The sequence below is a fragment of the Triticum dicoccoides genome, chromosome 7B, assembly GCF_002162155.2.
Source record: "Triticum dicoccoides isolate Atlit2015 ecotype Zavitan chromosome 7B, WEW_v2.0, whole genome shotgun sequence".
NCBI lineage: Eukaryota > Viridiplantae > Streptophyta > Magnoliopsida > Poales > Poaceae > Triticum > Triticum dicoccoides.
This window is the reverse complement of record NC_041393.1, coordinates 710,761,696-710,777,554: the sequence shown is the minus strand read 5'-3', so window position 1 is coordinate 710,777,554 and position 15,859 is coordinate 710,761,696.

Sequence of the window (15,859 nt, the reverse complement as noted above, 5' to 3'; positions counted from 1 at the left end):
CCAAATCCTGGCTCCGCCCCTGCTTTCCGAGGTTCAACTTTAACCATAAATTTAACCAACAAGACCGACTGCGGTGGGAGAAAAATTATATAATTGAAAAACTTCTTTTAAATACGAATTCACTGGTATAACTTTTTCTCCTTCCGCAGTCGGTCTTGTTGGTTAAATTTATGGTCAAAGTTGAAGCACAGACATAGAGAAAGCACTATATTTTAAAACGGAGAGAGTATTAATTCAAGGCAGGATTATGGGGATGATGCATGGCCCAGAAGCATATATAGAATCATAGTCCAGAGAAAAGAGAAAAGAGAAGCTTGTTTCTGTTGTCTGTAAAACTGAGATTCAGTTGAATCTGAGCCAAGATCTGCGTGCGTTGCAGTTCCACGTGCCAACCAAAGGCTACCCTTCGTAAACAAGTAGTAGTAGCCTCATTCCTGCCGCACATGGAACGGGAGAAATAATGGGCGCAATCCATACACAAGCGCTAGCTAGATCCGCGCACAAAACCTGAAGAAAACCTAGTAGCAGTAGCGGCAGCAGCAAACAGTTCTCCCAGATATATATGCCCAGTCAAAGACGCATGCATGCTGGGAAGAAAGAAAACTGGAACATGCAGTGCATGCAGATCCACCTAGCGCGCGTCGACGGGATGCATGCCGACATGGGAAAGTGACGAGGGTCGAGCGAGTATGATAAGCAGAAAATGGCGAGCTGGAGCTGTAGTACTACAGAAGTGGTACCGTTGATGGGGCTGGGAGTTCCCAAGCATGCATGCATGGTGGCGCAAGTACCGGCGGCAAGGCTGCGACTATGCGAGTTGGATTCCCTCCAACAGTACTACTGGGCGATGGATGATCTAGAGAGGACGGAGGCACACATGGCCCGGCCCGGTCAGCCACCGCGCCCCATGTGCGCCCCGAACTAGGCAGAGCGCGCCCGTACTGGTACTATACGATTTAAGCTGCCTTTGATCACTTGATTAGTTCACTAAAGTACTGCTCTACAGTACTACCATGGTCCATGGCCATGGGACTATGGGAGGAGGGCTGTGATGTGATGATAGGGAGCGGGCTTGCGACCGAGTGAGCCGTCAGCTATCGCAGCCTCGCGCGCAGGAGAGGACACGTCATGACGTCCACCATGCCGTTAAGCGCATGCATGCATAAATGTTTTGGTGATGCTAAATCTCAGTCGACTCTCAGTCGAGTCCTGGACCGTTTGATTATTTATCGCATTAAGATTAGCGCATTACTGGGCACGTCGTGCAGTAGGCCCGTGTAAAAAACTTCTATGGTTGGCTGCTCTTTGTTTGTTTTTCTGTGTCGGAGCAGGCTTGTTTCTGTGATGGGCTGCTGCCAGGACAGGTGAAGGGGCTCTTTTTCTTCGTTGGTCCGAATTTTACCAATATAAAAATGTTGTGTTGCAGCCTTTTACAGTGGGAGAAGAGATGGGCATGTGTGACGTTGAACATTTCTTGCGTGGCCTTCGTGTTCTGCCTTCTTTCTACATTTTTATTTTCCTTTTTTCCATTTTTGTTTCTGGTTCTTTTATTTTATTTTTATTGTTTTCTCTATTATTATTATTATTATTATATAACTTTTTCCTATTTTTATGTTCACCTTTTGTTTTAAATTTTATTAAACAATAAATTTTATTTTTCAAATGAAAGTATTTGCCATCTGGTCGAACAATCACCTGAATCAGACTTCGTAAGGTCTCGGTCGACGAGTCAGTCTTTTGTTCGCTTCAAGATTCATGTTGGGTGTGTTTGTCTTTGTTTCGGCCTATATAAAGCGCGGACCAGGCGAATTCCTTTCTTTTGTTTTTCCGCACGGCCTTGTCGCATGCGAGTGTTGCCTCTTTCTTGTCGTGGCTTGGGCCGCATTTTTTAAGCATCGTAACAGGCTTGTTTCTTTTTTTATTTTGTTTCTCTCGTGTCCAATTAGTTTCCTTCCAATATTTTTTGGTGACGGGCTGTTTCAGGGTGCGTCTGGCCCTAAAAATATGTGTGGGAAAGGATGTGTGATGGCCTGACTTTTTCCGTTTTTATTTGTGTGGTCTTTTTTATTTGCTTTTCCTGTCTCTTTTTTATATTTTAAAGTATTTTTTAACAAAAAAAAGAGCATCCTCGTGTCATTGATTTTATTTTGCATTTGTATTTTTACCATTTCCCTTTTTCCTTTTTATTTACATTTTCCTTCTTTTTATTTGCTTTTAAAACATTTTCATTATTTCCTTATTTATTTATATTTCTTTTTTCTTGCTTTTTAAAACATTTCTCTTGTATGCCTGCTATGAGGCACAACTGTAAGTGTCACCATTGACCGTAAATTATTAGTCTTTTGTTGGGAGAAGGACAATTGCATGTTTGTTGCTAGGCACACAAATGCAAGTGTCGTCTTTGACTGCAATTGCGTGTCTTTAATACGACCACTTAGTGGCGTTTTGTTGGGGGTGCAGTTGCATCGTCTTCCATTAAGCACACAACTGCAAGTGTCGTCCTCGACTGCAACTCTGTAGTGCTTTATCAAGGAAGGGGTAGTTGCATGCCTGCCACTAGGCATGCAACTGCAAGTGTCACCCCCGACTGCATCTGCATGTCTTCCACATGGTTGCAACTTAGTGGTGTTTGTCGAGCGGAAGAGAGGCAATTGCATGTCCAACACTAGACACAACTCTGTGGTGCTTTATCAATGAGGGGTAGTTGCATGTCTGCCACTAGGCATGCAACTGCAAGTGTCACCCTCGACTACATCTGCATGTCTTTCACATGGTTGCAACTCAGAGGTGTTTATCAAGCGGAGGAGAGGCAATTGCATGTCCAACACTAGACAGACAACTGCAAGTGTTGCCCCTAAATGCAATTGAAATGTCTTCAATGCGACTGCAACTCTGTACCATTTTTATCAAGTGAGGGTTTAGTTGCATGTTTGTCACTAGTTGCACAACTACAAGTGTTGCTCTCAAATGCAACTACATGTCTTCCACGCGGTTCAAACTCAGTGGTGTTTTGTCGGACGGAGGAGTGGCAATTGCATGTCCACCACTATGCATGCAACTGCAAGCATCGTCCCTGACTGCAACTGTGTGTCTTCAACAAGGTTGCAACTTTGTGGTGTTTAGTCAAAGGGGATGGGGCACTTGCATTCTGTCACTAGGGATGCTAGTGCAAGTATCGTCCCAGACTGCAACTGTGTATCTGCAATGTGACCACTTAGTAGAGTTTGTAGGGGGGGGGGTATAGTTGCATGTCTGCTAATAGGCACACAACTGCATTTGTTGTCCGCGACTGCAACTCTGTGGCGTTTTATTAAGGGAGGAGCAACTGCAGGTCCGCCACAAGGCACACAACTGCAAGTGTCGCCCTCGGCTGCAACTGCATGCCTTCCACGTGGTTGCAACTCAGTGGTTTTTTGTCGGAGAGGCAATTGCATGTCCACCACAAGATACACAATTGCAATTATCGCCCTCTAAATGCAACTGCATGTCTTCAACGCAGCTGCAACTCTGCATTTTTTTGTCACGTGAGGGGTTAGTTGCATGTTTGTCACTAGTTGCGCTACTGCAAGTGTCTGCCTCAAATGCAACTGCATGTCTTCCATGTGGTTCAAACTCAGTGGTGTTTTGTCGGATGGAGGAGAGGCAATTTGCATGTCCACCATTATGCATGCAATTGCAAGTATCGTCCCCGACTGCAACTGCATGTTTGCAACGTGGTTGCAGCTTTGTGTTGTTTAGTCAAGGGGACGGGGGCAGTCGCTTGTCTACCACTAGGCATGCAACTCCAAGGTGTCGGCACCGATGTCAACTATGTGGTGTTTTGTCGTGAGTGGCAGTTGCACGTTTGTGACTATGCATGCAACTGTAAGTGTCGCTCCTGACTTCATCTCTCTGGTGTTTTATCGAGGGAGGGGCAATTGCATGTCTACTACCACTAGGGACACAACTATAGGTGTGGTGCTCCCCCATCCAATGCAACTTCATGTGCTTCAATGAGACTGCAACTTCAATTGTCTGCTTATTTTCTTTTCTTTTTTTTATTTGTGTGTTTGGTTTTGTCTTTTTTCTTTCTTTCCTACACAGGGTGTATTTTTTTATTACAAATCGCACAATCTAGTTGTATGTCCGCCTCGGCATGCAATTGCATGTGTTGCACCTCGCATGCAACTGCATAAGCACCAACTTAATGGCGCAAAAAATATTAGAAGTGTGTGGTGTTCCCATATGTGTGTAATTTATTAATTTTTATCTTCCTTTTTTATTTTATTGTATCATTGTTTGTACACCCTGCTGGTTGCACATAATTGCATTATGGTTATATATGTGCAATTCTTTTTTCATTTCTTTGTGTTTAAATACTTGTATTTTTCCCTCCAATATAAAATCAGCATAAGTAGCATGCCCATAGCTCACACGGTCACACCCAACTACAAGCAGCATATAGAAGGATTTTTCGGCGAACAAAAAAAATACAAGAATTCGAACACAACAAAGCTGCATCATTTGTCGAGGCTGAAGCTACCTAGCAAAATACACTTACACGGGCAGTGGTACATCCCAAGTATAAGAAAGAGAAAACAAATCCGGCAACGGCACAACGGTGCACATGAGAAAAAGTAAGACAAAAGCCCAGTAGAAGACCAGGCTAGCCCATCACGAAGGCAACACATAAATATTTTCTAAAACAAAAAGGCCTGGGCTGTACATATGCTGACATCATCACTCGAAGTCTCAGTCGACTAAGACCTAGACAAACCCTAAATATTTTAAATAGCGGGCTATGAAAAATAGCGGCGGACCTACTAATCAGCAATAGCGGGCTATAGCAGGCTATTTGTGAAGGCGGCCATTTAGCGACACCCTGCTAAAAAGACTATAGCGGGCTATAGCTTAAAACTATTATGCATATGCAAGGCGTTCTTTCTTTCTTTCTTTCTTTCTGCAACGGTCTGAACTGAACTCCGCTGGGTCCACGGAGGGCGAGCAGATCACCACTTCTCCTTCCGACAACAAAATTGCAAAATGTGCGTCCGTGTACGAGGGATCTTACAGCGATGCTGTACATGTTACCTCACCGGCCGGAGATGCTCTGTTTTTTATTTTTTTGCCCGCAAAAAACCAAAAAAAAAACGCCACACGAGCTGGACCAGTACCAGCACCACTAAACCAGCAACGTTAACCTCTCCCAAAACTATGATGGTTAGTACTAGGTCTGTTTTCTGATATACATCTCCCTCCGGTTATCGCCTTGACCTTGGCAGGTCATTATTAGCAATAAAGGAAACCTTATTAACCTCTTCGTCTCTTTTCCTCGTCGACGAACAACTATCTGAGCCCGGGTGGGAACACACGAACCCTGCCGTAGCATAACCACAGTGAAAGCCTCCTTTAAAAAAACACAGTGGAAGCAAGCTATAGTTTACAGGCAAATCCAAAAGCCAAGAAGAAGAATACAATACGCTCCGAGCCACCGGCAACATCGTACACTCCTCATTAGTATATCGCCGGCGGGGCGTCATCCCGAATATACTACTGCTCTGGCCTCCGGGCACAAGGGGTCGCCGTTATTGAACATATAAAGCCCGCTAGAGTACCCGCCATTTCAGGGGCATTCGCGGCGTGCATGCGTTCTGGCCGCACGATGCTGGCCCGATTTTACAGTGCTGTCAAAAATCCCGTGGTTAGTTTCTTTGAACATTGATCTTTCATGCCGCAACGGATGACGTGTGGGGCTCCTTTCCTCACGGGCCCGTTTTACAGTTACATTGAGAAGAAACCTCAGGGTCCCGTCCGTTCTATGTGCGGTGGAATCGGGTGAAAACCTAACTGTCAATCCCCTCACATCCTCGATCCCCAAGACCCCATGCCTCGTCTCTCCTCCTCTACTCCTCACGACCGCCGCCGCCGCCGCGCCCCTTCTCCTCCTCCTCCTCTGCCCAGCGCTGCCTCTCCTCCTCTCCTACTACCGGATCCTGCCGGATCCTCCCGCGTGCCGGCTTCTCCTTGAAGAGAAGGGTCACATCCGCAGGAGAAGAGGGGCGGCGCGGCAAAATTGAGGAGTAGCATCGCAGCTGGGTCTTGACAGTGGGGGTGGAGGAGCAGGGGAGGCCGGTGGTGGGGCGAAGGAGTAGCGTGGCCGATGACCGGGGCAAGAAGCAGCGGGATAGCGCTCCCATCGCACTGGGGAGGAGCTGCAGGGGAGATGGGGTGGTCAGCCCTTGTTCATCATGGCCGCCATTGGCTTGCAGGTATGCTCCGACTAGGTTGTTCTTTCTCTAACTTAGGCTATGGTTGCAACTGTTGGCTGCTATGTTAGGTCTTGATGTATTTGCTTTTTTATAGGCTTATAGTTTGAAAAACCATATACAATGATTCCCAATTTGATGCCAATAGCTCGTGTGAGCATCCACAATGACGGGTTCTTGTGCTAATTACCAGAGGCAGCAGCACAGTCGTGGAGTACATGTACATCAAGGCCGACAGTGCCGTCAGCAACGACACGAGGTGGGCAATTTGACCAGCGCAACATTCTTGTGTGTTCATTTAGACATTCAGGCAAGAATCTGGTCCTTGTCTTTCCATGCACGCATGTATATTTAGACATTCTTGTTTCTGTGTATGCATACACATACTCCCTCCGTTCCTAAATATTTGTCTTTCTAGAGATTTCAATAAGTGACTACATACAGAGCAAAATGAGTGAATCTACACTCTAAAATATGTTTATATACATCCGTATGTGATAGTGCATTTGAATCTTTAGAAAGACAAATATTTAGGAACAGAGGGAGTAGAAGATATTAAATATGTCTGAAACATGTGAAAGCATGCATATTTTTACTGGGCTCGAAACATATCGGACCTCTGCTGCTCACAACATCTAGGAGGAATTCTAAATGCCCAATTTGATCAATTTTTTAGTTTAATAAAGGTTGTCCCTGATTCTCAGACTCTTAGGTACAGTATGTTAGTTCAATAAAGGCATTCCTGTCCTTAGTTTAATAGGTACAATGAGCTTTTCAATTTGTCGTTCTCATCTTGCTTAGAGTGATTTTATCTTTGTCTTTATGCACACTACTTTTATGATTTCATTCTCTAGGTGAAGCTTTTGTGGCCAGCAATGAAAACTGCTTAAAGATGAGCCCGCCCAGCCACCTGTCATCCACGACCGTACTCCTCAAGCCATTCTTGTCTCTACAGGCAGGTGAGCTCTTTCCTCCTCCCCCCTCTCTTTTGATTTTATGCTGGTAGATGTGTTTGCTGTGGGTTCTGCTGCTGCCAGGCTTGGCTGCTGCTTGGCCTAACTCTACTTGTGCTGCTGCTATGTGCTACTATATGTTGTTGGTTGCCTCCTTGGTTATTTGTGAATCTGAAAACACTTTGTGAGAAGCACGGATTGAAGAGAAGGCTATGAGCCAACGAGAAGAGCTTCATTTTCATTTTTTTAAGAATTGATGAAGGACGTGTCATATGTTCAGTTGCTAACATTCTCTCTATGGTGTATGCACTTGTTGTTCATTGCATTGGAGGGAGAGGAAAACTCTTTGTGAGAAGCAAGGATTGAAGAGAAGGCTATGAGCCAATGAGAAAACCTGAACTTTGGTTTTCTATTTAAGAATTGGTGAAGGATATGTCATATGTTTAGTTACTTACATATTCTCTATGGTGTATGTACCTGATGTTCATTGCATTCGAGGGAGAGGACAACAAGACTAAGAAAGTCTTGCGGCGTGAAGGCAGTAGCACGCAGCGCCAAGTCAAGCGCATTGGCCTCGATGGCAAGAGACCAATACCATCAGGTTCACTTGACTGCTTGCTAGGTTAGTGGTTCATCTCTTATTCTTCTTCATGTAGGAAATATAAGGTGCGCATATAGAAGAGTCCACACTGGGCATCCTTTTCTTTTTTAGTTTTCGCAATCCATGGCAAAGTGTGTTATATATTTTTAATTCTTACCACTTACTTATATTTTCAGCATCATAGATTTAAATGCAGTAACGCGTGTTTATAGTTTGCAGCCCGACATTGAACAATACCCTTAATAACGCTACATGGTGGACACTAATTGTCATATTTTGACCGACAAATCTGTTTGAATAGATTATACAAGATTGATGTGATTATCAGATGATTGCAGTCTACCCCAGGGTGAGTTTATCCTTTTGGTTTATGCAAAAATGCTTATTTGGCTTCATGTGTAACATGATTTTTCAGCATCTAATATTTGTTATGTCCAACGTGAGTACACGAGAAAGAAGTGCTACTACTACATTACTGCTGCTTGCCAAGGGAAAAGACAGTTCCATTGTAAAATGAGATGGTATTGAAGGCTAGACTGTACATGGCAAAGATTAATTTGTTATGGTGAAGCCAAAGATTTAGTGTTTGAGTCATTGGGTGTCATCTTTGTTAACTTATTATTAAGCATATCTACTATGTATTTTGTACCACATAAATGATTGAGAAAAACTCTGATTTTTATGACATCATGCCTAAATATTTGAATCTTATATTGATGTTTTGACCGTGGATGCCAAAACATCACAGTTTGCCTGGTAGAGTGAATCCATTATAAAATGAAGCTCCTTCCATCAATTAGATAGATTTTATTAATTTGATTTTTCTATTTTGAAGATACATATTGGTTATTTGGATGCTTTCTTATAAAGATTTGCATAGATCAGTGAGGATTCGTGCGGCAGGGAGGGGACTGGTGATAGGAAACATGGGTCCAAAAAGAAATCAAAGAGCATGGTGAGTTGTTCTCCCTTTTGAAACTTAAAACCTAGACTAGAATCGGTCAATTGTAATTTGGCAATATGATTAGGATAGCATAATATTTTGCCACTGCCTTGCTAGTAGCTTCGCGAGGTAATGATGTCAGCTACATATGTGTTTGTTTTTTGCTGTAGTGAGATCGCTTATTTTAATTTAGAAAATAGAAACATGAAGTGTGGTTATAAGAATCTAATAACAGATGTTCTTAGCATGAACAATTTTTGTAATGTACCTACTGACTAATAGCACAATTGAATCCTTCTTGAGCTTTGTCTGTCAGTCATGACTTGGCATGCCCCGTTTTACTTTACGAAGAGTAGTATGTGGTGCTATAATATTCAACCGTGTTCTTGAATTGGGAATTATGTTTATAATAGTTATTAAAGTGCTTGTGTGATAGTCTGATGTATATAAGTGAAAGAAAATAAAAAACAGATGGAGGAAGGGAACTTCTTGCTTTTCTTTTCCTTTTGTTTCTCTGTATGATAATTACTCCCTATGATGGGAAGGTTTGAGAATAGAAACGTCCTACTCTTTTATCCCTTTTAGTGTGAACGGCTCGATGGCAAGCGTGTTTATGTGCTCCTCACTCAATTGGTTGTGTCTCTGTCTTCCCCGTGCGCTGCCACTACAAGAAATATGTCAACTTATGACCACCATTATTGGTCACTGAATGGTCATTTTTTTCCATTTGTGATCTTTTTGTGACCAAAAACATAAGGTCAAAAGCTGGCCGTCGTTAACTGACTATAACGACCTTTCTTCTGGAATGGTCATAGACGTTTATGACAAAAAAAGTCGTAGATTTAACGACCAATTATTTTGGTCACTAGCAATCCGATCACACCACGTCAGATCCACCGTGGCTAGCTGACGTGGCAGAATTACGACCAAATGAAAAGGTCGTAAAATAGAATCAGCCCGGTCCATTTCAGCCGTCTACATGGGCCAAGCCCAATAATTCAGCCCATTTATTTTTTTCTCTTTATTTTGCTTATGTGCATGGGCCTGGCCCAATAATTTGGCCTTTTATTTTCTGGGAATGGAGCCTTTTTCTGATGAATTTTTTTATAGTCCACTATTGTTTTGGGCCACAGCCTTTTTAGTCGAGTTCAAATTTGGGCCTTGGCCTTTTTATTTTCTGTTATGCAGCCTTTTATAATTTTTTTCTTACAGTCATTTCTTTTTTTAGGCCCAAGCCTTTTTACTCTAATTCTTGTTTGGGCCTTGGCCTTTTTAGAGCCCAGGTTCTCATTTTGCATAACTATAAACAAAAAGGCCCAGGTGCACAAGTGATCCACAAGCCCAGGTTTAAACAGCAAGGCCTAGGTTCACAAGATCACATAACTTCACAAGATCACATAACTTCACAGGTTCACATAACTTCACAAGTTCAAACAACCATCAATGCTCAAAGACAAACTGCACAAGAGGTTCAAACAGCAAAATGCAACAAAATGCAACAGCTCAGCTCAGCTCAAAGGTTCAAAATGCAACAACTACCTTAGCTCCAGGTTCATAGCTTAAAGACAAACTGCACAACCATCAAACTACCTTAGCTCGAAAGAGAGCCATCAAGTGGGCTAACTTCTCTTCATGTTCTTGCGTAGCAGCTCAAGTTCCTTGTCGCGTGCAGCTTCAGATTCTTCCGCCTTCATATTGATTGCCGCCAATTCTTCTTGCATCACTTCAGCTTGAAGCTCGGACCTCTCCAGCTTCTGCTCAAGGTCACGAACATGAGCAGCCACTTCAGCAGTTGCTTTGCAGGAGTTGTTCCTAGATGACTGGATCCCAACATTCGTGAGGAATGTGCTTTGCTTGACAGATTTCAACAGCACTTCTTCGACAATTGCAACAGTAGACTTTGGCTCTTCACCTTCTGGTACCGGCGCGTCCTTCATTTTTTCCATGTCAAGCTAGCATATGGAGAAAAATGATAGGCATTAGTGGAGAAACCAACCAGCACACAAATGGATTATTTGAAGTAACCAAACCAGCACACAAAATCTATACAAGAAGATGATGACTAGTGACCTGGAGACATGCAATTGGAACAATATGATCGCTTCATTAAGCCTAGAATGGTGGTTCTATATAAGATGGCTTCCCGACTAACATTCATATCAAATTTCATCATATCATAAAAAATGCAACAAATAGCTACAGCAAGTTCTGATATCTTTGTTGAACTATGAAACAACATCAAAGCATGGAACACAGCGTGTGTGAATCAAACAGCATGGAACTATCTTCATTAAGCTGTTCTGATATCTTCATTAAGCCTAGCATGGAACTATCAAATAGGATCAAAGCATGGAACTGGCTCCAAATCAAACATCATCAAATCATCAAAGCATCAAACAACATCAAAGCTGGCATGGACAAAGCATGGAGTGACTTACTTGGCTCCGAAAACCCGTGCTTCTTGCTGTTGTGGGTGGCCTTAAACAAGTCAATAGCAGACAACTCCTCACACTTACGCTCTTCTTTCTAAAATGTTTTTCAACAAAAATCAAAGTGTTATTCAACAAGAATTAGAAATGTTATTCAATTAGGATCAAACGGTAAGGTCTCTAGAGAAAAGTTCTCACAGTGGCAAAAATGTGTGATGTGTAGTGCCTGGAACCAGTTCTCTGATTGTACATGACTTTTTCTCGATTCATCTTGTTCGACACACAAGTTTCCTACAAAAAAGCATACTGTGAGCATGATCATGTGAAGAACATAAAGCATGAAACAAAGCAGAGACAAACCTTGTGTCTTGGGGTAGACCACATCTCCACCAGAGCTTGCCATTCACCATCCGTCAGATCAGGCACCGGAGACTTAATGCTGACTTTATTGGCGGCTATGGTATCAAAATACTTCTTCTTGTTCTGATGGCGTTTGTTCTTTGAATTTTTCTGCAGAATATCTTTGCAAGCGGTCTTGATGATCTCCGAGTCCGTGTTCATCTCAAATTTTTCCTACCAAGACAGCAAACAAGGTAGGAACAATATTAGTGATCATGCATAGGTGTAACAGAAAATAGATATCACATTAACTATGAAACAAGTAGCTTACAACAACTTTCCCAATGTAGTTCTCCAATAGACTAGCATTTTTTTGTATAGCTTGAAGTGAGGAAGAACCGGAAGATGGCTTCTTGCAACGAGTCCACACTCAAAAGCAAGCTTTGCTGCCTGCAGAGGCTTCTCTGGACGCTTCATCCCTTCGGCAATTTGGATAGGCACCTTGCTACCAAGCGACTTGGTGATCCTCTCTAGCCCTTTGCCCTTTCTAAGTCTAGTCTTGGTAGTCGTTGCATCTGAAAATGAAATTGAACTCATAAATTAGAATAGAAATAGAGAAATGCAGGAATCGACAAAAGCATACATGATCATTCCATTTAGAAAATGCACTAGTAAAAGATAGCATTGCAAATGTCAACTTGCCTGATTGAAGCACAAGCTGCTGTTCTTCTTCATTGATGACATCATTCCTGTCAATAGAAGGTGCAACAGGGCTGAGGTCTGTGTGGACAGTGCCTGCTTCATCAATGCAGATGGTTCCTCCTTCATCTAGGCAGACAGTGCCACTTCCATCCATGCTGAGAGTGGTTCCTTCATCCATGGGTGGCAACTCATCACCCATTTGCACCGAGGTCTCAGAGTCCATGCGCAGCAGACTTTCCTGATGGTCCGTCGCAGTCGCCATCTTTGCTTTCTGCCTTGTGACTCTATCAAGGGCAGGTTCATCAGGTTCCAGGATCCTCTTTTTTTTCCTGGAGCTGGGACCATCACCCTTCCTTGAGGCATTGCAACAGATGTTTATGAGCTCTTCTTCTTCTTGCTGACTGTCTTCTTAACACCAGGCCTCTTCGTCCTAGATTCCTTCAGTGCCTCGTATAAACAGCACGGAAAAAAGCATTAGATCACAAGAGAAATATGTGAGCACAAGGAATAACATAGCATAAAAGAACCCCAACCCTCTAAGCAAGACAGAGTTTGCACCTTAACAGTCTTGTTCACTGCAACATCATCCACTTCCTCTCCATCAATAACTTCATCCTCCTTAGGATTGTACTCTGGGTCATCATTGATAACTCCACTACCTTCTTGAACCTCATCACTTCTACCTTCTTGTACACCATTTGTTTTCCTAATCATTGATGTTATTGTACCGATGCCAAGGGACTAGAACATCCGATTGTTCCTCATGATATTTCTAGCCCTAACCTTCTTGTACTCGGTGAGAGGTTCTTCTTTGCATGATAAAGGAAACGTAACTATTAGGTGAATGTTTGGAATGCATGGACAGACAACCAAACATATCTTATGAAATTTTATTATGATTTAATCCTAGTTATTCAGGTAAGGAAGACTAACAGCACACATGCACAATTAAGCCAGCTTATTCAGATTGCAGCAATACATTTCACTTAGCATATTAAGACACAGATTTTATGAAACTGACAGTATAACCACAAGGAGCAAGTTGCATACCAACGGTTGGCCTCATGTTTGACCTTGTCATCCTTGCCATGGATGATCTTGAGGTGGTGCTTGCAAAATAGAATAAACAACAATCAGATACAATAAGGATAAAGTAAAATGATGCACTTGTATCAATAAAGGAAAGCATTTGGACCATCATGCACATACATGTAATACATGTGAAACAAACTTGATGGATCAACAATACAGTGATCTAGTGTTATTAATTAAGCAAACATGTAAGTGCACTAAACAAGCATGCATGTACACTAGCAGCAAGTAAGCAAAGTGCATAAGTGCTACTAATACAAGCAAACAAGCAAGCAAAGTGCTACTGATAGAAACAAGCAAGCAATGAAGGAAATTGAAGAGAAGCAAGCAAGTACTATTGATACAAACCCTAATTAATAAGCAAGCAAGTAGCTTCTTCTCCAAGTTATACTGATACTAGCAAGTACTGCTGAGGGAAACCCTAATTAAGCATGTATGCTAGCAAGCAACATGTATGCTAGCAAGCAAGCAACATGAACTAGTGATAGCAAAGTGCTAATGATAGCAAACCCTAGTAGTGCTACTGATAGCAAAGTGCTACAAGCAATCAAGTAGATGTTGATACAAACCCTAGTTGCAAGCAAGCAAAGTGCATAAGAGCTACTAATACAAGCAAGCAAGCATGGAAAGTGCTACTGATAGAAACAAGCATAGTGCTACTGACAGAAACAAGCAAGCAAGGAAGGAAATTGAAGCAAGGTTTTTGAGTCGCCGAGTCAAGCCAAGTCGCCAAGGCTGCGGCTAGTGGCTTGCTGGCTTGAGTCAGCGACTTGGCTTGATTAGTCGCCCCAAGTCACCATGGCACAACAGTACATAGAGCAGCAGAGCACATAGATATACATCAGCAGCAGAGCACATATATAGCAGAGAAAATATACTACATCTAAGCAGAGCACATATAGAGCCCACCCCGCGCTCTCTTTCCTTCCCCAGTCCCTACATGATCACATATACATCATGTGGTAAATCTGACAATGTCTCGTGCTAGTATTAGTATAGAACAATGGTCCACAGTATCTGATTGGTACTGTGACAACACTATCAGGTACACTATGAATGGCAGATGGACTTAATCATTTAGTATTAGTATAGCTCGCAGGAATGGCAATGTCTCGTGCTAGTACTAGTATAGCGCACAGGAATGGAAGATGGACTTAATCATTTAGTAATGAACACCATGAATTAACTAGACCAACCCAGAGAGCATACATCGCACCTACATGAACTACTCTAGTAGTACAGTGAGCAGAAAGCTTTCTATATGTAAACCAAAGCATGGCAGGAGCTCACAGGATAGAAACCAAACACGAATGGGAACCTACAAACCCTAGATAGCATGGGAACAACAACTACAGAGCTTTAGATTTAGTGGTGATCATAATCAAGAACAAATAACAGAGTGCCACAGCAAGCAAAACAAATCGAACACCCAAAAAGAATAACATCCTTGTTCTAGCAAATACAAAAAAGAGAGAAGGCTTCAAAGGAAGATTTCTCAAAGAACATGTAGCCATTTCTGCGAAGATGCAAATGGATATCAATACTTCACACAATGGCACAACAATTACAGCACAATAGCTTACTCCAGGTTCTTATTTAACTCAAGAGGTGGCACTAAACTAGCCAAGTAAATTTAAAAGGAATATGCAATCCAAAACTTTAGTACCTGCTAGGGATTCCATAGATAAAACTACTACATCATGTTAACTATTAGTATGGCTACAAACAAGCTCTTACAGACATCAACTTCAATGTCATCAAGCAAGCAAATCGCTATGACTACAGAAATAGAATCCTAAAGTAATACACTATGACAAGTAAGGATTAACAAAGCATAACAGAGTGCAAACAAAAATCGATATATTCTAATAAAAAGGATTGGCAGCAGAGGGAGAGGGATATGGAGATGGACAAAAACCTGCTTTTGTGGTAGCCGTGCTTGAGCTCCTCCTCCATATGCTGCTCAATGACCTGCATGACAAACAAGGCCATGGATGAGCTGCCACAGGGCATCCACATGACAACTCAAAACATCAAGCAACGACATTGACAGGGATGCAAAATCAAAATAGAGCATACAAAAATCTAGAATAAAGAACCACCTCCCCACAAAACCCTAACCCCATGAATCCATCCCCATCTCAAAATCAGATTACCAATGACATGAACCCTAACCCCATGAACAAGATATCATCCCATGAATCCTAACCCCATGAATCCATCCCCATCCCCATCCCCATGAAGAAGAACCCTAACCCCATGAACACGGTGAGATCCTAACCCTAACCATCAGGAGATCCTAACCCTAGAAGATGCACCATGAGATCCACCGAACCACCAGAAGATCCTAACCCTAACCATCAGGAGATCCTAACCCTAGAACATCGAGGGGAGTACCTGTCGTCGTGTTGTAGATGATGCAGTGGTGGTTCCTATCGCAGTCGTTGCTTGCGTCTACCCTCTTGTCGCCACCATCGTCGATGTAGAGGAGCGGAGCGGCGTTTCGTCGTCGGGGAGCAGAGCGGGGTGGGGCGGAGCAGAGGAGGAGGGGCTAG